Below are 21793 nucleotides of genomic sequence, written 5' to 3'. Positions count from 1 at the left end.
TTTTCTATGATTGTGACAAGAACCTGAAATAATACAAACATTCACTCTAACCCCTTTTGACAGCTGTGTGAACCAACCAGTCATTTCAGCAGGAATTTTTCATATGGCGTTAAAACTATGGCACTTAAATTAAATACGGAAGAACAGAAGGGATTAGGTATGCCTTTTACAGTGAAGGAGGTTGAAGAAGCTCTGGGATCACTTCAAAGTAATAAATCTCCAGGAGAAGATGGCTTTCCACCTGAATTTTATAAAAAGTTTAAAGATTTATTAATTTCTCCCTTTATGGAGTTAATACATCAAGTGGAAAGAACGCATAGACTTCCAGAATCTTTTCCAACAGCTATTTTAATAGTATTGCCAAAAAAAGATAGAGACCTTTTAAAGCCAGCATCATATAGACCTATTTCTTTATTAAATACTGATTATAAAATTTGAAAACAATAAAAAAAGTTTAAAAAAAAATCTTATCTAATAGATTATCTAAATGCTTATCAAAATTAGTGCATATGGATCAAACAGGATTTATCAAAAATAGACAATTGGCAGATAATGTAACCCGGTTAATTAGTATAATCCATTTAGCGCAAAAGAGGGAGGAAACGAGTGTGGCAGTTGCTTTAGATGCAGAAAAAGCATTTGAAAGATTGGAATGGGATTTTTTATTTAAGATATTGGAAAAATATGGATTAGGAACATCATTTATAAAATGGATTAAAACCTTAAATACTAATCCCAAAGCTAAAGTAGTGACAAATGGTCAAATTTCGACACCATTTCAGTTAACAAGATCAACTAGGCAAGGTTGACCATTATCACCTGCTTTGTTTGTGTTGGCAATAGAGCCATTAGCTGAATTAATTAGAATGGACCCAGATATTAAGGGTTTCAGAGTTAATCAGGAAGAATACAAGATTAATTTATTTGCTGATGATGTTCTACTTTATTTAACAGATCCATTACATTCATTATGTAAATTATCTTATAGATTAGAAGAATATGGGAAAATATCAGGTTATAAAGTAAATTGGGATGAAAGTGAAATTTTACCTCTTACTAATGGAGATTATAGTCAATGTCGATTAATAACTCAATTTAGATGGCCGGCAAATGGTATAAAATATTTAGGTATAAGAGTTGATAATGATATAAAAAACTTATACAAATTAAATTATTCACCACTTTTGAAAAAAATTCAGGAAGATCTTGATAAATGGATGGCATTACCAATAACATTAGTAGGTAGAGTAAATACTATAAAAATGAATTTATTCCCGAGACTACAATATTTATTTCAATCATTACCAATACAATTACCCCAGAAGTTTTTTCAAGAGTTAAACAAATATGTGAGGAGGTTTCTCTGGAAAGGTAAGATGTCAAGAATATTGTTGGAAAAATTGACATGGAAATTTGATCTAGGAGGGTTACAACTTCCAAATTTTAAGAATTATTATAAAGCAAATCAACTTAAATTTATTGCATCTTTTTTTGAGATAGATAAACCGGCATGGATTAGAATAGAACTAGATAAAATAGGAGAAAACGTACCAGAAGATTTTATATATAAATGGGAATCTAAATGGATACGGGAAAAGAAAGAAGCTTCTATATTAAAACATTTGATTAATTTATGGAATAAGATAAATGTTGATGATGAGACAAAAAAATCTTTATAAGCAAAGAGATCTTTAATTCAAAATAGACTTATTCCTTTTCCAATGGACAATCAACTTTTATATAATTGGTTTCAAAAAGGGATTAGATACATAGGAGATTGTTTTGAAGGAGGTATATTAATGTCATTCGATCAATTAAAGAATAAATATAAAGTATCAAGAAACACTTTATTTTGTTACTTTCAACTAAGGGCTTATATAAGAGAAAATCTAGGTTAAACAATGTTATTGCCGAAATCTAATGAAATAGAAATTTTAATTCAAAAAGGAAATATTAAAAAAATTATATCTTGTATGTATAATTTGATTCAAAACCAGGCAATTAAACAAGGAGTCCATAAGTCAAGACAAAAATGGGAAAGTGATTTGAATATTAAAATTGAAGAAACAAATTGGTCAAGAATATGTCTTGATAGTATGACAAATACAAAAAATGTTCGGTTAAGATTAGTGCAATATAACTTTCTACATCAATTATATATTACACCACAAAAAATAAATAAATTAAATCCAAGTTTATCTGATCAGTGTTTCAGATGTAACCAAGAAACTGGTACATTTTTACATTCTACATGGTCTTGTTCTAAAATTCAACATTTTTGGACAAATTTAAGAATTTTACTGGAACAAATTACGGGAATACAACTTCCTCATAATCCAATATTACTTTTATGAGGTGATATTGAAGGGATAAAACCGAAACTCAAACTAAATAAATATCAGAAAGAATTCATAAAAATTGCACTGGCAGTAGCCAAAAAGGCTATTGCAGTTACTTGGAAATCAGATACATATTTAAGTATAGATTGTTGGAAGAAAGAAATCTATGGCTGTATTCCATTAGAGAAAATTACTTATAATTTAAGAGATAAATATGAAACATTTTTGAAAATTTGGTGCCCTTATTTACAAAAGACAGGACTAAATATATAGGTGCTCTGAAGATGAAACAATTGGTTACTTGGGGAAAGAAATAAATATACATACTAAAGTTATTAAGAACTCCATGGAGCATGTGGAGATCTTCCAACAACCAGGCACTTTCTTTTTCTTTCTTTCTAACTTTCTCTTCTTTTGATATAGGGAAGTTAGAGGGGAGGGGGGAAGGGATATATACATTTTTTTCCACACTTGTAATTACTTAAAAACACAGTTAAATATTTTTTTTTTTTTTAAACTGTGGCACTTTAAGTTAATAATACATAAAAAGATCCCAGCTGCACGTCAAGAAAAACTATTTGTGTGAGAGTGTTTCAGTTACTGTGGGGCGAGGAACCCATGCAGCTCAGTGGGAACAGGGAATAATACCAATGGAGAGAGTGAAACTGAGCCAGGAGACGGCAGAAATGCCCCATTCTTATAGAGACAGGAAGAGCATCAGGGATTTGATGGTCATTCCAGATACCAGCACTCTGCCCAGTCAGGAGATGATTTCTCTGTCCAACTTTCGTTGAACCTCACTGTAACAGTGTGATACCAGATCACACCTTGACAACTCAAGTGATCTCATCTGAAATGTTGAACTACACCCATTGATGGATTTTGTAAATCTTTTTACAGGTTAAAAATGAGAAGGAATTTGTCTCCAGGAAGCTCAAACATGGCACGCCAGTTTTGTTGTCTCTGTCGAGATATTTAAGAAGTGGAGCAAGGGATCCAATTGACCATCCTTCCTGCTGAGACTGTGGGGAAGGATTCACTTGGTCATTTGACCAACTGGCACGCCTGTAATTTACACAGGAGAAAGGCCTTTCACCTGCTCAGACAGTGGGAATGGATTCACTCGGTTATCACAATTGAAGGTACATCAGCAAATTCACACTGGGCAAGGCCATTCACCTGTTCTGTGTGTGGGAAGGGGTTCAGTCGGTCTTCCCACCTGTGGACACACCAATCAGTTCACACCACACTGGGCAGAGGCTGGTCATCTGCTGAATTTCTGGGAAAGGATTCACTCAGTCATCTGACCTAATGGCTCACCAGCGGGTTCACATTGGGGAGAAGCCATTCACCTGCTCAGTCTGTGGGAAGGGATTCACTCATTTATCCCAACTACAGAGTCACCAGCGAGTTCACACTGGGGAGAGGCCATTCACCTGCTCAGAATGTGGAAAGGGATTCACTCAGTTATCCCACCTACAGAGTCACCAGCAAGTTCACACCGGGGAGAAAGCGTTCACCTGCTCAGAATGTGGGAAGAGATTCACTCGCTCATCCACCCTACAGAGACATCGGCGAGTTCACACTGGGGAGAAGCTATTCACCTGCTCAGTCTGTGGGAAAGGATTCACTCAGTCATCTGCCCTACTGGTACATCAGCGAGTTCACACTGGGGAGAAGCCGTTCACCTGCTCAGTCTGTGGGAAGAGATTCACTAATTTATCCAGCCTACAGAGACATCAGCGAGATCACACTGGGGAGAAGCCATTCACCTGCTCAGTCTGTGGGAAAAGATTCACTAATTTATCCAGCCTACAGAGACATCAGCGAGTTCACACTGGGGAGAAGCCATTCACTTGCTCAGAATGTGGGAAGAGATACGCTGACTCTTCCGCTCTAAAGAGTCATCAGCGAGTTCACACTGGGGAGAGGCCGTTCACCTGCTCAGTCTGTGGGAAGCGATTCACTCATTCATCTCACCTACAGAGTCATCAGCGAGTTCACACTGGGGAGAGGCCGTTCACTTGCTCAGTCTGTGGGAAGGGATTCACTCGGTTAGCTAACCTACAGAGACACCAGCGAGTTTACACTGGGGAGAAGCCGTTCACCTGCTCAGTCTGTGGGAAGGGATTCACTCATACATCCCACCTACAGAATCACCTGCGAGTTCACACTGGGGAGAGGCCATTCACCTGCTCAGTCTGTGGGAAGAGATTCACTCATTTATCCCAATTACAGAGTCACCAGCGAGTTCACACTGGGGAGAAAGCATTCACCTGCTCAGAATGTGGGAAGAGATTCCCTCGCTCATCCACCCTACAGAGACACCAGCGAGTTCACATTGGGGAGAAGCCATTCACCTGCTCAGTCTGTGGGAAAGGATTCACTCAGTCATCTACCCTATTGGTACATCAGCGAGTTCACACTGGGCAGAGGCCGTTCACCTGCTCAGTCTGTGGGAAAGGATTCACTCAGTCATCTACCCTACTGGTACATCAGCGAGTTCACACTGGGGAGAAGCCGTTCACCTGCTCATTCTGTGGGAAGGGATTCACTCAGTCATCTACCCTACTGGTACATCAGCGAGTTCATACTGGGGAGAGGCCGTTCACCTGCTCAGTCTGTGGGAAGGGATTCACTCAGTCATTCACCCTACGGAGACACCAGCGAGTTCACACTAGAGAGAGGCCGTTCACCTGCTGAGAATGTGGGAAAGGATTCACTCAGTCATCCCACCTACTGGCACACCTGTCAGCACACAATGGGGAGTGGCCATTGTTATGAATCCCTAGGTTTTGTTTGCTGTGGATTGTCATTTTAAGAGAGAGAGATTAAGAAGGTGAATCAGTCTGACTTGCAGCTTGTTTACATCGTGTGCAGCTTGTTTAGTTTTAACCGAGGACACAGACACTCAGAGTCAAACGGAGACGAAGGAGGAAAAATGGAAGAATCGAAACCAGGGAACTAGTGGCCAAGGGTCATTGTTTGGAACTTTCCTTTGCCCACAAGGGTGGCCTAATTATCGATTCACCGTACATCGAATGTGTGGTTGTCACCTCATTTGACCCATAGGAGTGGATCTGATTTGGGGTATCCTGTGGAGACCACTTATGTGTTAACCATTGCCTGGCTGTGGTGTGGTAATTCATTAAGATGATACCAATTATGACAAGTCACTTCGGGTGATAATTAGTATGTGGATTTGGAAGGATGACAGATAAACTCTACAGCGACTGTTGGTCTCATTTTACCACCATGGAACCTGTGGAATACGACATAATTGCCTTCTCTCAACATTTACCCTGGATTACAAATATCTCTCTCTCATCACCTATTCTGTGGTTGAACAGAACTTTCATACTTTACCATCTCAAGACTCCAAGCCTTGTTTCCCCCGAGCTCAATAGTTTGGGAGTTATATTTATACACATATCACTCACGAGGAAATCTGCAGATGCTGGAAATTCAAACAACACACACAAAATTTATTTATTTATGCTGCCCCAATCATCGCCACTGGGCTATAAATGTGCAGGAGCAGTGTGTGGTTCAGTGCTTTGCTCAAGGACACACACGCTGCCTCAGCTGAGGCTCGAACTTATGACTTTCAGATCGCTAGTTAAACACCTTAACCACATGGTCACGCACCACACATTATGACATAGTGAAACAGGCTGTGCTCAAAGCTTATGAGTTGGTCCCAGAAGCAGACAGGCAAAAGTTTAGAAATTTGAAGAAATCTGTGAACCAGACATACGGAATTTGCTTATGAGAAATTTGTGTGCATTGACCGCTGGTGCACATCTGAACATGTAAATGATGATTTTAACAGCTTGAAAGAGTTGGTTTTAATTGAAGAATTCAGAGGGTGCGTCCCTGATGACATAAAGACGTATTTAGATGGAAATGATGCTGCCACTATGCAGGAATCTGCTAGATTAGCAGATCAGTTTGCTTTAACTCATGAAGTTATGTTTACCCTGAATAAGAGTTTCCAAAAGGCACTTGTCAAGTTGTGGGTAAACCTAATGAGCTCACCCCAGTGGCCTATACCTGCATTCGGTGAACCCTTTTCCAACGTTATAGTTGATTGTGTTGGCCCATTGCCAAAGACTAAAGCAGGCCATCAGTTTCTGCTAACTATTATGTGTACTGCATCCAGATTCCCAGAGGCAATACCTCTCAGAAATATTAAAGCTAAAACTGTGGCGAAGGCTCTTACCAAAATTTTCAGTTTATTCGAATTGCCTAAAGAAATCCAGTCTGATCAAGGATGTAATTTTACATCTGGATTATTCCAGCAGGTAGTTTCTGAACTGGGAGCAAAACAAATTGCATCATCTGCGTACCATACAGAATCACGAGGGGCTTTAGAAAGATTTCATTCTACCCTCAAAACAATGATTAAGACATATTGTGTTGAAAATGGAAAAGACTGGGATGAAGGAATACATTTGCTTTTGTCCAGATGAAGGAATACATTTGCTTTTGTCCACAGAAAGAGAGTCAGTACAGGAATCACTGGGCTTTACTCCATTTGAACTTGTATTTGGTCACAGAGGGACCTTTGACCTTGTTAAAAGGAACGGTGGATTGATGGGGATGTACATGTTAACTCGTTAGACTATGTTTTGAAGTTCAGAAATAAACTACACCAAGCCTGTAGTCTAGCGAGACAAAACTTAAAGATTTCTCAAAACAAAATGAAGTGTTGGTTTGATAACAGGGCTCGCGAAAGAAAATACCAGGTGGGAGATAACGTGCTTGTCTTATGTTGACGAATCCACTTCAGGTGAAATTCGTATGACATAGTCTCCCAAATTAATGATGTGAATTATGTTATTAAAACACCCAACTCACTTGAACTAACACAGGTGGTACACATAAATATGATAAAGCCTGTTTTGACAAGCAGGTACCATCTGTGTGTGTTGTTGTCAAAACAAATGAAACTGGCAACCCTGAGAATGAAACAATTGACTCGTCTGAGACTTTTCACAAGCCAAACATGGTCCCAGTTAGGCTAATGAACTCGGTTGTTCCAGAAAACATTGATAACAGGTTGTCTCATCTGCAGCCAAAGCAACAACAACAACTGAAGGAATTAATTCTTAAGTTTAAAGATTTATTTCCCGATGTCCCCAAGCAAACCACGGTCGCGGTACATGATGTAGATGTTGGTCAAGCCAAACTGATTAAACAACACCCACTTCGCATGAACGTAGAAAAGTGTAAACTGGTTGACCAGGGAATTGAGTATCTGCTGGAGAATGGTATTATTTGACCTTCAAAATGAGATTGGAGTCACCCTGCATTATTGTGCCCAAACCTGATGGTAGTGTTAGATTTTGCACTGAATATAGAAAGGTAAATGCAGTAACAAAAACAGATGCCTATTCTATCCCTAGAGTGGATGATTGCATGGATGAGGCTTGAAAACCCAATTTCTAACTAAGATTGATTTGTTGAAAGGGCATTGGTGTGTTCCATTGACGGACAGAGGTAGAGAAATTTCTGCGTTTGTGACACCATCTGGGTTGTATGAATACAATGTTTTGCCTTTTGGAAGGAAAAATGCTCCAGTAACATCCCAGAGAATGATTGATTTTGTAATTCGAGGGTTAGAACACACAGATACCTATATTGATGACTTAGTTACAGGGAGTGGCACTTGGGAAGAGCATATCTCTGCAGTAGAAAAGCTATTTGACAGGCTTTCCTAGGACAACCTTACAGTTAACTTGGCTAAGAGTGAATTTGGCCATGCCAGTGTGACCTGTCTTGGCTATGTTGTAGGTCAAAGCACGTTGGCTCCTGTTCAGGCAAAAGTCCAGGCAATTTCTCAAGTTCTTATTCTGACTGCTAAGAAGGCTCTTAGAAGGTTTCTGGGAATGGATGGATGTTACCGTAAGTTCTGTAAGAACATTGCTGCTATCGCTCTTCCTCTGACTAATCTCCTGAAGAAGGGTGAAAAGTTTGTTTGGACCGAGCCTTGTCAGGAGGCATTTGATTGATTGTTATCAGTATTTGAGATTAGGCCAATCAATGTAGTGCTGTCAGCAAAATTTAATTAGCAGATTGGAGCTGTGGGTGGCAACACAAGTCATGGGTGCACAGAGAGTAAAGGAGGGGGCCAAAGTGACAACCCTGTGGGGTATGTGTGCTGAGGGTCAGAGAGACAGAGGAGATGGAGCCCACTCTTACCACCTGCCGGCGATCTGACAGGAAGTCCAGGATTCACCTACACTAGGCAGGGTGAAGGCCGAGGTCTCTGAGCTCCTTGTCGATACTTCACGCCTTTGTATGGCTACTGCTCTGCCGATGACTGCAAGGAACTGCAGAGAACTTTGGAGAGCAGAGAACATCAGAGAAACAAGCCACCCCTTCATGGACTCTTCCTACACTTCCCCTCCCTCGGAAAAGCAGGCCATGTACACAAAGAAGCTCATAACCTGGACATTCTTGCTGCAAACCCGCTCCCCCATCAGGGAAGAGATACAAAAGCCTTAAAGCGTGTAACACCAGGCTAAAGGATGGCTTCCTGTCTGAAGTTACAAGCCAAATGAATGATAAAATGGACTCAACCTCACAATGTAACTCGACGTGACCCTGCACCATATGTCTATCTGCATTGCACTTTCTCTGCAGCCATAATGCTTTGTTACAGTGAGTGTTTTGTCGTATATCAGCTCAATGTACTGTTGTAATGTATCTGTCTGTGTGGATGGTACATCAGGCAAGATTTCCACTGTAGCTCAGTACATGATGATAATAAACAAATTTCCCATTTTAATTGTGTGGAAATATTAGACAGACTGAGCTTCTGCTCTGGAACCACAGAAGGAAACTGAATTGTTGTCATTTCTGTGGAAAGCAAATATATGGAAAATGCTTCAATCTCACATTACGATCTGCAGTAAATGGGATCAGGTGACCGGTAGTGGGTCTCCCATATCAATATCAGAATCAGGTTTAATAGCACCGGCATATGCCATGAAATTCGTTGTCCTTGCAGTAGCAGTAGAACCTAATTCTTAACAATAGTTTTTAACAATTGTGATTTAAAATAAGAATATACATATATAGTACAAAAATAGAAAAAAAATTAAAGATATAATAAACTATCTTAATTGTGTGGAACTATTTGACTGACTGCGTTGTTGCTTTGGAAATTCTGAGGTGAAGCTGAATTAAACTTTTCACATTTATGAGAAGCTCAGATAAATAGAAAAGGATAAATTCTCACATAAACGGGTCAGACACCAGAAACATCAGCTGCACTTCAGCGCCTCATAACAGTGGAATGAAACATGCAGAAACTATTGCAGAGAAAAAAACATTGTCCACCCACAACGAGAGGACGTGACAGATCCGGATCTCACTGCCTTGTCTGAAGGGGCAAAAGGTGAAGCTACACGGACACGTAGAGCAGTGACCCGCAGATGCTGCAGATCTGCAGAAAAACGTGAACAGGAAACGGGATCAGGTGACGGGTGGAGGGACTCCCACCTGAACCGGTGACTCCGTTTCTCACCCTTCACACACTGCCCGACCCATCCACCGCATTCACCACATTATTCCATATTTACCCCAGATACATGATTATTTTTCCACACCATATCTTCCCCGATCCCTTTCCCTCCACCTCCAGGTCACAGAGTCACCGGCTCAAATCCCATCCCGGTCCAAAACATGATTCAGACCCAAACAGGAAATGTTCACGTTTCATTTAAATCAGTTCTGTGTTTATAAACACTAATTTCTATTCACATTCCTCCGGAGCCTTGCTGGACAGGAACACAGAAACATCAAATGAGAAACAGCAGGAGGCCATTCAGCCCCTCTAACCATCAGCAAGGTGGCGGCTGCTCTCCCATCTCAGCCACATGTTTCTGTCCGATCAGACTCCGGCCGCGGGAGACGCTTCACAAACACCCCAACTTCCCTCGGAGGGAAATGGAAATAAATCAGAAAGCGGACATTTACTTTGAGGTTTTCTCCACTCTGAGGAGGCGGTCGGCGCTCGAGCGGGAGACGGACTCAGCGGGGTAACGCCCACTCGGCTTGTCCGCCTCCGCGACTGGTTGTAACCAGTGATTGGCATCGCTTCGCACCAATGGGAATAGCGCAGCGCCTGAATCCTCTGTTGACAGCGGTGGGGGAGGGGCTGGTCACGTGATTATTAGCCCAGCCGTTCAACCGATAAAGCTCGAGCACAGCAGCGCGTGGGTGACGTAAGACACCGCGCACGTGAGGGCAGATCCCGGTGTGGGGAGCCCATGAGTGACGTCAGGCGCGTGGGGGGGGGGGAGCTGTCTGACGTCACCTGCGTGCGAGCGCTGGCATTTAATGGACCTTTCAGTGGGACAACGACATTAATCACGGGTTTCATCACTGAATCCAGTGTTGTGGGATGTAAAGTCCCCTGTTATGTGTCCGGCTGTGCCGTGTTGTTGGTGGAGTGGGCAGCGTGGTGTTTGTCTCGATTCGGGTCACAACACCAGAATTGCCAGCGGTGTCCACACACAGTGTATTAGTCAACAGAGAACCTCTCGTCCCTGCAGTCTTTGTCTCCTGGTAAACTCGACACCCTGACAGTGTGGACCATAGATACCCCTTCCTCTCAGAGTCAGGGAATCACTCAGACAGCTGATCGCTGAGAGGAATTATATTTATTGGTTATTAAAGTTCGCCCAGATTCGTTTGGACGTATTTGATGTGGAGTTCGGGGTGTCACAGTGAAAGGGCCGGACGGTCGATCTCTCTCCGTTGTCCAAACATCCTTCCAGGTGAGGCGACACTTCACCTGTGAATCTTCCGGGGTCGCCCGTTGTGTCCGCTGCTCCCGGTGCGGCCGGCTCCACACTGGTGACACCGGCTCCTCCGCAGTTGTGTGGGCTAGGGTTGTCTCGATGTTATTGTTCCCTTTTGTGCGGGAGGGGGGCGCGTTGTGGATTGATGATCGGGATACCGTTCTTTTTTTAAGCTGGGGGTGGGGTTGGAGTTTGATTTTTCTATCTGAACGACTTTCATGCTCTTTCTTTGTTTCTTGGCGAAGAAAAAAAAACCTCAACCGTTCACCTGCTCCGTGTGTGCGAAGAGACTCATTCAGTTAACCCACCTTGTGATGCTCCGGTGAGTTCACAATAAATAGAGGCCACATTTCTGTCCGGAGTGAGCAAAGAGTTTTACTCAGTCATCCCATCTGCTGCAACACCAGCAACTTCACATCAGGGAGGAAGTTCAAATCAGCTCCGTGTTAAATGTTTAACCATCACGGTGACTGAAGGCAGCTGCAGGTTCATGAGGGACTGTTACTGTCAGATTCTGCAGTTCTTGCGGCTGCTCATCGCACCCAGGACTGAACCCTGGTCACTGAGCATTGGAGGAGTCTGTTCTGCTGATGTTAGCCTTAAACTAGACTGGTGTTTAATATTGTAGATCTGTGACAGATAAATCACTTCTGTATCAAATCCCGTGTGTCACTGGAGAGGCCACTCGGCCCATCTTGTCCTGCCCATGTTTCTGTTCCATATCAGTATATGAAAATATATCCCTGCCATTCCCCTCTTGCTCTCCCTGAGATGACAGGTTGCAACTAGTCACCACTCTATGGGATAGGAGATTTGTTACGTACCCCGTAACTGGGTGTTTAAACAGCAGAGAAAGAAGAATCCGTTGGAGTCTGTTGGTACCAAACTAAAGGTGTTTATTAATAAAAATAAGCAAAACCATATCAATAATGCAAATATACATATAAAAACAAGTTAGAAGTAATAAACCTAAAAGTGTAGGAATAATAATAAGCAATAATAAGCAAGCTCTTTCAAAGTCTCGGGTTAAATGAATTGTCATAGAAAAATATAAAGTTCAGTTCAGTTCATGAGTGCTGATGTAGTTATGGTTGTTGCATTGAGAGAGAGAGAGAGAGAGAGAGAGAGAGAGAGAGAGAGAGAGAGAGAGAGAGAGAGAGAGAGAGAGAGAGAGAGAGAGAGAGAGAGCGAGCAAGATGTAACAACTACCGCAGCCAAACCTTCCTTTGCTTTCTTAATCTGTCGTACCGTTGTAGTCATTCAGTTATGACCCCACTGGTCTTCAGCTAGACCGTTCTTCTGTGGTGGACTCGTCACTCTGGCATGAGTGGACATGCACACAAGCCCCCACCAGCCCTGTTTTTACACTGATGGCCTTAATGACCGACCACCTGGTTCGGTCTTCGAAGCCCCCACCTTTCTTGTCGGTTCCAAAACTCAATCAGTCTCCACTGGCGTGTCTGGAGGGTGTCTCTCCAGACCTGTCTTTTATCCCTACTCACGGGGACTCAGCTGTCCATCACTCCTGAATGACTGTGTCCATCAAATCAGGCCACTCCTTCAGTCCACTGAGGAATGTTTATGAGCAAAATAGTAGAAGATAAATAACCCTTGCAGAAGTCATAATACAGTAAATCAACTGTCTCTCTCCCCTCTCTTATCTGTAGCGAATGTTCTTGCCTGTTTTTCGTCTCTTTCTCATGGTTAGCATAGCAACAGTAATAGTTCGTGTTTCTCGGGGGGGGGGGAGGATGGTTAACTCTTCATCCCATTGTCCATCAGATCTGTTCATCACTCATAACAGATTTCCCTTGAATTTCATAGAATCATAGAAATCTACAACACATTACTGACGCTTTGGTCCACAGTGTTGTGCCAATCATATAACTTACTCTAGTAACTGCTTTACCCTGCCGCATAGCCCTCTATTTTCCTAAGCTCCATGTACCTATCTGAGAGTCTCTTAAAAGACCCTATTGTATCCGCCTCTACCACCGTCGTTGGCAGTGCATCCCACACACCCACCAATCTTTGCTTAAAAACCTTAGCTCTGACATCTCCTCTGTACCTACTTCCAAGCAGCTTAAACCTATTCCCCCTCGTGTTAGCCATTTCAGCCCTGGGGAAAAAGCCTCTGGCTATCCACACGACCAATGCCTCTCATCATCTTATACACCTGCATGAATTCCCTGCATGATTTTCTCCGGGCTGAATAAGACGATGAGCTCACTGTGGTTGTGACGTTCTTCAGGGCTCCGGACGAAGATGGTTAAACTCCTTCTTCCCCGCTCTTTTCAACGTGTTGGGTCATTTCCACCAATTTTAAAGGACTGTGCCTCAGACAGCTGGGTTGTTGCAATTGTTACGTACCAGCAGCAACAGATCACTAATGGAGTCTGGTTTCGATGTTAAAACCACTCTCTTCATTAGTATTGTGACGGGGTCCTGAATTACCCCTATGAACTGTGTTTTTGAAAAGAGAGAGGGAGATGTTGTTCAACACCGAAGACGTTGGAGAGAGAGAGAGAGAGAGAGAGAGAGAGAGAGAGAGAGAGAGAGAGAGAGAGAGAGAGAGAGAGAGAGAGAGAGAGAGAGAGAGAGAGAGAGAGAGAGAGAGAGAGAGAGAGTTATGGTTTCTCTGCAAGCTTGTTTACACTTTTACAAGGACACTGTCAGCTTCTGTGTTCTTACAGAGAGAGAAGGGAGGAACTGTTTGATGGACAGCTGGGGCTCAGCACGGAGAGATAAGTAGGAGGTCCGCTGATACACCTCCAGACACATGGTTTTGGACACTGAATGAGCTTTGTTGTGTCCACAGAAAAAGGTGGACTTTGGAAGATCGATCAGGAGCATCGATCAGTGGCTCTCGCAGTGTGAAAAGGCTGTGACCGGTGGGGAGTTATTCGTGTGCCCATCCCTCGCCTGGGTTAATAACTCCACCACAGAAGAACGGTCCCGTTTGTAGTGTCACAGTCAGTGACTTCCAAAGGATTTCGGAGGACGACGGGACTATCGACGGCGTCAGCTTACCTGAAGACTCAAAACTCTCCCTCTTTCTCTCTCCATCACTACTCGACTCAATCCCACGAACTGAAGTGAACCTCACTCATCACCGTAAGACGGTATCCATTCACCCCGAGGCGTGAAGAATCTTGGCTTTCCTATTTCCACACACACACACACACACACACACAGACACACACACACACACACACACACACACACACACACACACACACACACACACACACACACACACACACACACACACACACGATCATTGCTAACCTGTTTGATATATCTGCATTTATCTTGCTGTATCGCGTAGTTACTAATAAATAGCATTAGTTTGTAGCAATACCAGACCCCACGGTGTTTTCTATTTCTGCTGGTTCTTTGACCTGTCACGGGGGTACGTAACAGTATCTACTCCAAATATAAAAGATTAAAGGAAATAAACAGAAGTTAACAGTGTAATGCGTATATATAGCTCCCAAACTATCAAGCTTGGGAAACAATGCTTAAAGACTTCAGATGGTAAATTAGAAAAGTTCAGTAATCCACGGAATAAGTGAGTGAGAGGAGAGATTTGTAAATCCACACGAAAATGTAGAGAGAAGGCAATAACGAAGAATTCCACACACATTCCACGCTGGGAAAACGAAATAACAGTCGCCGAAGATCTGATCCGTCGATTAGTTCCGAAATCCACTTAGAAATATCACCAGATGACAGTCACAGGAATATCGTCTTCAAGTGGTTACCACAGAACACCCCGATTCCACGTAAGGGTCAACAAAAGTGATACCACAGGATACTCCAGCAAATCCACACGTATGGATGATACGAAGTGGCAGTCACATATCCGTTGTGCACTGCGTGCCGATGATCAGATCAACCCAACATTTTGGGCATGGAAGAGCTGCAGCCTATAGCAGTCACACGCTGAATTTCCAACAGCTTGTCTCCCTCTCCCGCTCCCGCTCCCTCAGGCTGCCGCAGCTTGTGTCTGACGTCACAGCCCCGCCTCACTCAGGCACTTAAAGCGACACTCACAGTAAACGAACCTGCGGTCTCGTAACACGTTGCGCCTCTAAAGTCTGACAGCAGACTAGCGAGTGAATCTTCGATGGTGCAGAGTCAGAAACCGAAGAGTTGCCAGCCTGAGTCAGGGGCTCCAGAGGGAGATGGGGTCCAGAGGAGGAGGACGAATAAGACCAGCAGGATGTGGTTAAAAGTGAAAGATTAGAAGCATTTGGAATCTGGTTGATCGAAAAAAAGGGTTAATTTCTGCAAAATACTAGTGGAAATCAACAGATCAGGCAGAAATTTTGGAGAGGAATAAATAGAAAACGTTTAGGCAGAGCCCCTTCAGCATGTCTAGCCTGTGTACTCCGCTGCTTAGTTGCTCTCTGAATTACAGAGTTCCTCCAGCGTTTTGTGTGTGTGCGCCTCTGTATTTCCAGCAACTACAGAATCTCCTGTGTTTTATATCTGCATTTTACTTTGGCATTAGATACAGGTTGATATTGAGTATATTGCTTATGGGAGCCGCTTTCTGCGTTAAAACAGCTGCAGATTTTTCTATACACACTATAAAAAAAAATGAGGTATGGACATTGAACCGGTGCTTGCAGCAATGTTTAATGGCACCGTGATTACCCATAGGGCCATGCGTTAAGAATTTCGCCGGCGCTAAAGCGCCGATGAAATGCGCAGGCGTCAGGCTGAGGACGTCCCTGAGTTTCACGCATGCGCGCAGTACACAGAAGGCCTTGAAAATGGTGGTTGCAGGTAGATAGATAGATAGATAGATAGATACTTTATTCATCCCCATGGGGAAATTCAACCTTTTTTCCAATGTCCCATACACTTGTTGTAGCAAAAACTAATTACATACAATACTATTACTATCGATGCAATGCTCCTCAGACAGGATGAAGAGGTCAATACTCCCCAATGCCATTAGGCTTTACAATTCTACCGCCAGGACTTAAGAACTTTTTAAAGCTATTATTAATGCTTTTTGAGATGGTGATTTAGATGCATATCACATTTTTTTTACTGAGTTAAGTATTGTATGTAATTAGTTTTGCTACAACAAGTGTATGGGACATTGGAAAAAAGTTGAATTTCCCCATGGGGATGAATAAAGTATCTATCTATCTACTTAACTCAGTAATAATATGATATGCATCTAAATCACTAACTCAAAAAGCATTAATAATAGCTTTAAAAAGAAAGTTCTTAAGTCCTGGCAGTTGAATTGTAAAGCCTAATGGCATTGGGGAGAATTGACCTCTTCATCCTGTCTGAGGAGCATTGCATCGATAGTAACCTGTCGCTGAAACTGCTTCTCTGACTCTGGATGGTGCTATGTAGAGGATGTTCAGGGTTTTCCATAATTGACCGTAGCCTACTCAGCGCCCTTCGCTCAGCTACCGATGTTAAACTCTCCAGTACTTTGCCCACGACAGAGCCCGCCTTCCTTACCAGCTTATTAAGACGTGAGGCGTCCCTCTTCTTAATGCTTCCTCCCCAACACGCCACCACAAAGAGAGGGCGCTCTCCACAACTGACCTATAGAACATCTTCAGCATCTCACTGCAGACATTGAATGATGCCAACCTTCTAAGGAAGTACAGTCGACTCTGTGCCTTCCTGCACAAGGCATCTGTGTTGGCAGTCCAGTCTAGCTTCTCGTCTAACTGTACTCCCAGATACTTGTAGGTCTTAACCTGCTCCACACATTCTCCATTAATGATCACTGGCTCCATATGAGGCCTAGATCTCCTAAAGTCCACCACCATCTCCTTGGTCTTGGTGATATTGAGACGCAGGTAGTTTGAGTTGCACCATATCACAAAGTCCTGTATCAGTTTCCTAAACTCCTCCTCCTGTCCATTCCTGACACACCCCACTATGGCCGTGTCATCAGCGAACTTCTGCACATGGCAGGACTCCGAGTTATATTGGAAGTCTGATGTGTACAGGGTGAACAGGACCGGAGAGAGTACGGTTCCCTGCGGCGCTCCTGTGCTGCTGACCACCGTGTCAGACCTACAGTCTCCCAACCGCACATACTGAGGTCTATCTGTCAAGTAGTCCACTATCCAATCCACCATGTGAGAGTCTACTCCCATCTCCGTTAGATTGTGCCTTAAGATCTTGGGCTGGATGGTGTTAAAGGCACTAGAGAAGTCAAGGAATGTAATCCTCACAGCACAACTGACCCCATCTAGGTGAGAGAGTGATTTGTGCAGCAAATACGTGATAGCATCCTCCACTCCCACCTTCTCCTTATACGTAAACTGAAGCGGATCCCGGGCGTGCCTGGTTTGTGGCCTCAGATTCTGTATTATCAGCCGCTCCATGGTCTTCATCACGTGCGACGTCAAGGCAACAGGTCTGAAGTCATTCAACTCCTTTGGTTGTGGTTTCTTCGGTACCGGGACAATACAGGATGTTTTCCACTGTCTGGGTATTCTCCATGTTTTTATATTAAACACCGACTTCGGGGCGATTCCTGTGAAATCCGGTCACCGTGGCCAGCACACCCGGTACAGTCCTTCCCTCTTCCCTCTCTCTCAGCCCCATGATCCGTACACGGGCCCCGGGGAGCTTCCGGTTGAAGAGGGAATGGGAACCGAAGGATCTCTCAGACAGAGCTGAGCTCCAGCTATCTAAATGCAAGGATTAGGAACTCGGAGAAAGGGAACAAAATCTTTTACATCAGCAGTTGAGAAAATCAGCATTTGTACTCTTTTCCGTAGATGCTGCTTGGCCTGCTGAACTCCTCCAGTATTTTATGTGTGTTGCTTCCTCTACCTCCTCTTGCTCTGGACTTTTCTACCAGTGAGAACATGTTTTGTCCAATTTTCTCTGGGTACATAATTATATCAAGCACCTTTGTCCTGGGCAACAAGCAGCTTTCACATCACAAATGTGCCAGACTCCGGTGAGACAGACTACTGCCCTTCCCTTCATATACATTGGCATTATCATCACTGAGTTCACCACCGTCAGTCATTGGGGGAGGGTTCAGAGGAAATATTTATGTAGAGTACAGAAACTGGGGATGCCTGTTTGCATTTTGGTGATGTAAGAGTTGCTGGAGAATTTGCAAGTGGGAAGAAGTGGAGTGATATTTGGAAATCTGACTTCTTAAAGCGTAATTTAGCAAGGAAACCACATATGGACAATGTGCAAAAGCTTTGGTGAGAAAATCCTCCATTTCCTGTTACAGGCCTGCTACATAGGTTGTGTGAGAGTGCAGATGAACTCGATCAAACCCAGAGGAGATCAAAGTTCCTATTGACAGTGATTTGCTAGTTGTGAAAATGAATACCTCTCTATATAAAATTCACTGTGCACATCTTGTCACTGAGTAAAAAATACACAGTACAAGATTTATCTTCACACTGGTTATTATAAATTAGAGAGGAGATTATTACAAATTAGAGGGGTATTGGAGGGAAGGAGGGGAGCCCTCCAGTATCCCTGATGCCCTCACCTACAAGATGTGCATCCAGCTGCAGCTTGTAACCCTGCACTTCAATGAGCTGCAACTTGAAATGGGTGAATTCCAGATCATCCAGCAGTTGAAGGGGGTGATAGATATGACATGAAGAGAGGTGAGTTACTCCCAAGGTGCAGGACACAGGAAACTGGGTGAGAGTCAAGAAGGGGAATGAGGTTAAATATCCATCGCAGAGTACTCCAGCAGCCATCCCCAACAACAACAGGTGGACCATTTTAGAAACTGTTGGGGGGGGGGGGATTACCTGGCAGAGGAAAGTCAAAAGGCTGATAGGGGATTCGTTAGTTAGAGGAACAGAACAAGAGGGGACGAATATCCTAGTGGTAAGGCTTGCTAGTGGTAGTGAGCAGGGGAAGGGGTGATGTGGTTAAAATAAGTTGTAGGGGGAAAGGGAGCCAGAATGACAGAACAGATAGTGGAGAGGGTGAATTGAATTGACTTTATTAGATACATACTTCATAAACATGAGGAGTAGAAATATTTACGTTACATCTCCATCTGAATGTGCAATGTGTAATTTATAGTAATTTATAATAGATAGTTTGTACATAGGACAGTCAATATAACATCAAAATGCAATTGTATCAGCATGAATTAATCAGTCTGATAGCCTGGTGGAAGATGATGTCCCAGAGCCTGTTGGTCCTTTTGCTGTGGTACCGTTTCCTGGATGGTAGCAGCAGGAACAGTTATTGGTTCTGGTGAATTGGGCCTGTTTGTCCCCGATATTCTTTGTGCCCTTTTTACACACCTGTCTGTGTAAATGTACTGAATCGTGGAAAGTAGATTGTACAATGTATAATTTCCTTGTTTATATTTAGAGACATTTTTTGGTGCACAAAATGATGAGGGGTATTGAGCGTGTGGTGGCCAGAGGTTTTTTTCCCAGGGTTGAAATGGTTAACACGAGGGGGCATAGTTTTAAGGTGCTTGGAAATAGATACTGAGGGATGTCAGGGGTAAGAATTTTACACAGAGAGTGGTGCGTGCATGGAATGCACTGCCAGCAGCGGTGGTTCAGACAGATACAATGGGGTCTTTTAGCCTCTTAGATAGGTACATGGAGCTTAGAAAAACAGAGGGTGTGTGCTAGGGAAATTCTAGGCAGTTACTAGAGTAGGTTACATGGTTGGCACAACATTTTAGTCTGAATGGCCTGGAATATGCTGTAGATTTCTATCTTCTATTTTGAACAGTGAAGTAACTTCTCCTCTTTAATCTGTACAGGGTCCACGATTTAAATGCCGCTTTTCCACACTCCCATAGACCCTTTGTCCATCTCCTGAGTAAATAGAGATAGAAAATTATTTAAGATCTCCCCCATCTGCTTTGGTTCCACACGTGGATTGCCATTCCAGTCTTCCAGAGGACCAACTTTGTGCCTTGCAATCCTTTTGCTCTTAAACTATCTCTTGAAATCCAAGGTTCCCTACAGTTTCTGTCTTTACCTTTTATTCTGACACACACATACCCACTTTGTACTTTCAAAATTTCGCTTTGAAGGCCTCCCATTTACCAAGCACACCTTTGCCATAAAACAGCCTGTCCCAATCCACAGTTGCCAGATCCTAGTGTCATAATTCCAGGTGTTGATCCATCCCTGAACACATCCACATTTCCTACGCTGCTCCTTGTATTGAAATATACAGGGCTCAGCATATTCACTGCACCACACTCAACTTTTTCATTGCTGACTTTGTCTGAGGCCTGAACAACAACTGTCTCCACAACCTCTCCACTATCTGTTCTGTTATTCAGGCTCCCATTCCCCCTGCAACTTTAGTTTAACCCTCCTTACCCCCACCTCCCACCATGTAGATCTATCACCCCTTTGGCTTTCCTCTCCCAGATCAATAAAAAGGAGGTGCATACCAGGTACAGGCAGATAGGAACAAATGGGGGTACTTATGAAATACAGGCAATTCAAGTGAACACTCATGAAAGAAATAAAAGAAGGCATGAGGTTGCCCCAGCAGACAAGGTGAAGGAGAATCCTCAGGGATTCTGCAGATATGTTAAGAGCAAAAAGATTGCAAGGGAAAAAATTAATCCTCTGCAAGATCAGAATGGTAATCCATATGAGGAGACAAAATAGATGGGGAGATTATTTCTATTATTATTATTATTATTATTATTATTATTATTATTATTATTCAAGTCAAGTCAACTTTTATTGTCATTTTGACCATAACTGCTGCTACAGTGCACAGTAAAAATGAGACAACGTTTTTCAGGACCATGGTTTACATGACACAGTACAAAAAACTAGACTGAACTACATAATATAAAAAACACAGAGAAAGCTACACTAGACTACAGACTTACACTGGACTGCACAAAGTGCACAAAACAGTACCGGCATTATAATAAGTAATAAACAAGACAGTAGGGCAAGGTGTCAGTCCAGGCTCTGGGTATTGAGGAGTCTGATAGCTTGGGGGAAGAAACTGTTACACAGTCTGGTCATGAGAGCCTGAATGCTTCAGAGCCTTTTCCCAGATGGCAGGAGGGAGAAGAGATTGTATGAGGGGTGCATGGGGTCCTTCATAATGCTGTTTCCTTTTCGGATGCAGCGTGTAGTGTAAATATCCGTGATGGCGGGAAGAGAGACCGCGATGATCTTCTCAGCTGACCTCACTATCCGCTGCAGGGTCTTGCGATCCGAGATGGTGCAATTTCCGAACCGGGCAGTGATGCAGCTGCTCAGGATGCTCTCAATACAGCCCCTGTAGAATGTGAGATTACAGAGGTGGAGGTGTTTGCTGTCTTAAGGCAAATTAGCGTGGATAAATCCCCGAGGCCTGACAGGGCTTGGACCCTGCGGAGGACAGGTGTAGAAATTTTCGGGGCCCAAGCACAGATATTTAAATCACCCTTAGTGACAGGTGACGGACTGGAGGACAGCCAGTGTTGTTCCGCTGTGTAAGATAGGCTCAAAAAATAAACTAGGAAATTATATGTTGGTGAGCTTGACATCAGTAGTGGGAAAGTTATTGGAACGTATGAGCAGGAACCGGTTATATAAGGATTTGGATCGATGTGGACTGATTAAGGATAGGCAGCATGGCTTTGTGCATGGTAGGTCATGTCTGACCAATCTT

At 43.2% G+C, this 21793-nt stretch overlaps 2 protein-coding genes across 2 annotated transcripts in view; both read left to right on the top strand.

Moving 5' to 3' along the window:
* The window catches only part of LOC140723079 (uncharacterized), a 561502-nt gene that overhangs the window by 516903 nt on the left and 22806 nt on the right, over positions 1 to 21793 (top strand). The gene's annotated exons all lie outside the window — the stretch shown is intronic.
* Positions 1 to 21793, top strand: part of LOC140723080 (uncharacterized) — an 83623-nt gene that overhangs the window by 59133 nt on the left and 2697 nt on the right. The window lies entirely within an intron of this gene.

Source organism: Hemitrygon akajei, unplaced genomic scaffold (genome assembly GCF_048418815.1).
Source record: "Hemitrygon akajei unplaced genomic scaffold, sHemAka1.3 Scf000100, whole genome shotgun sequence".
Taxonomy (NCBI): domain Eukaryota; kingdom Metazoa; phylum Chordata; class Chondrichthyes; order Myliobatiformes; family Dasyatidae; genus Hemitrygon; species Hemitrygon akajei.
This window is presented reverse-complemented; position numbering and strand designations above follow the sequence as displayed.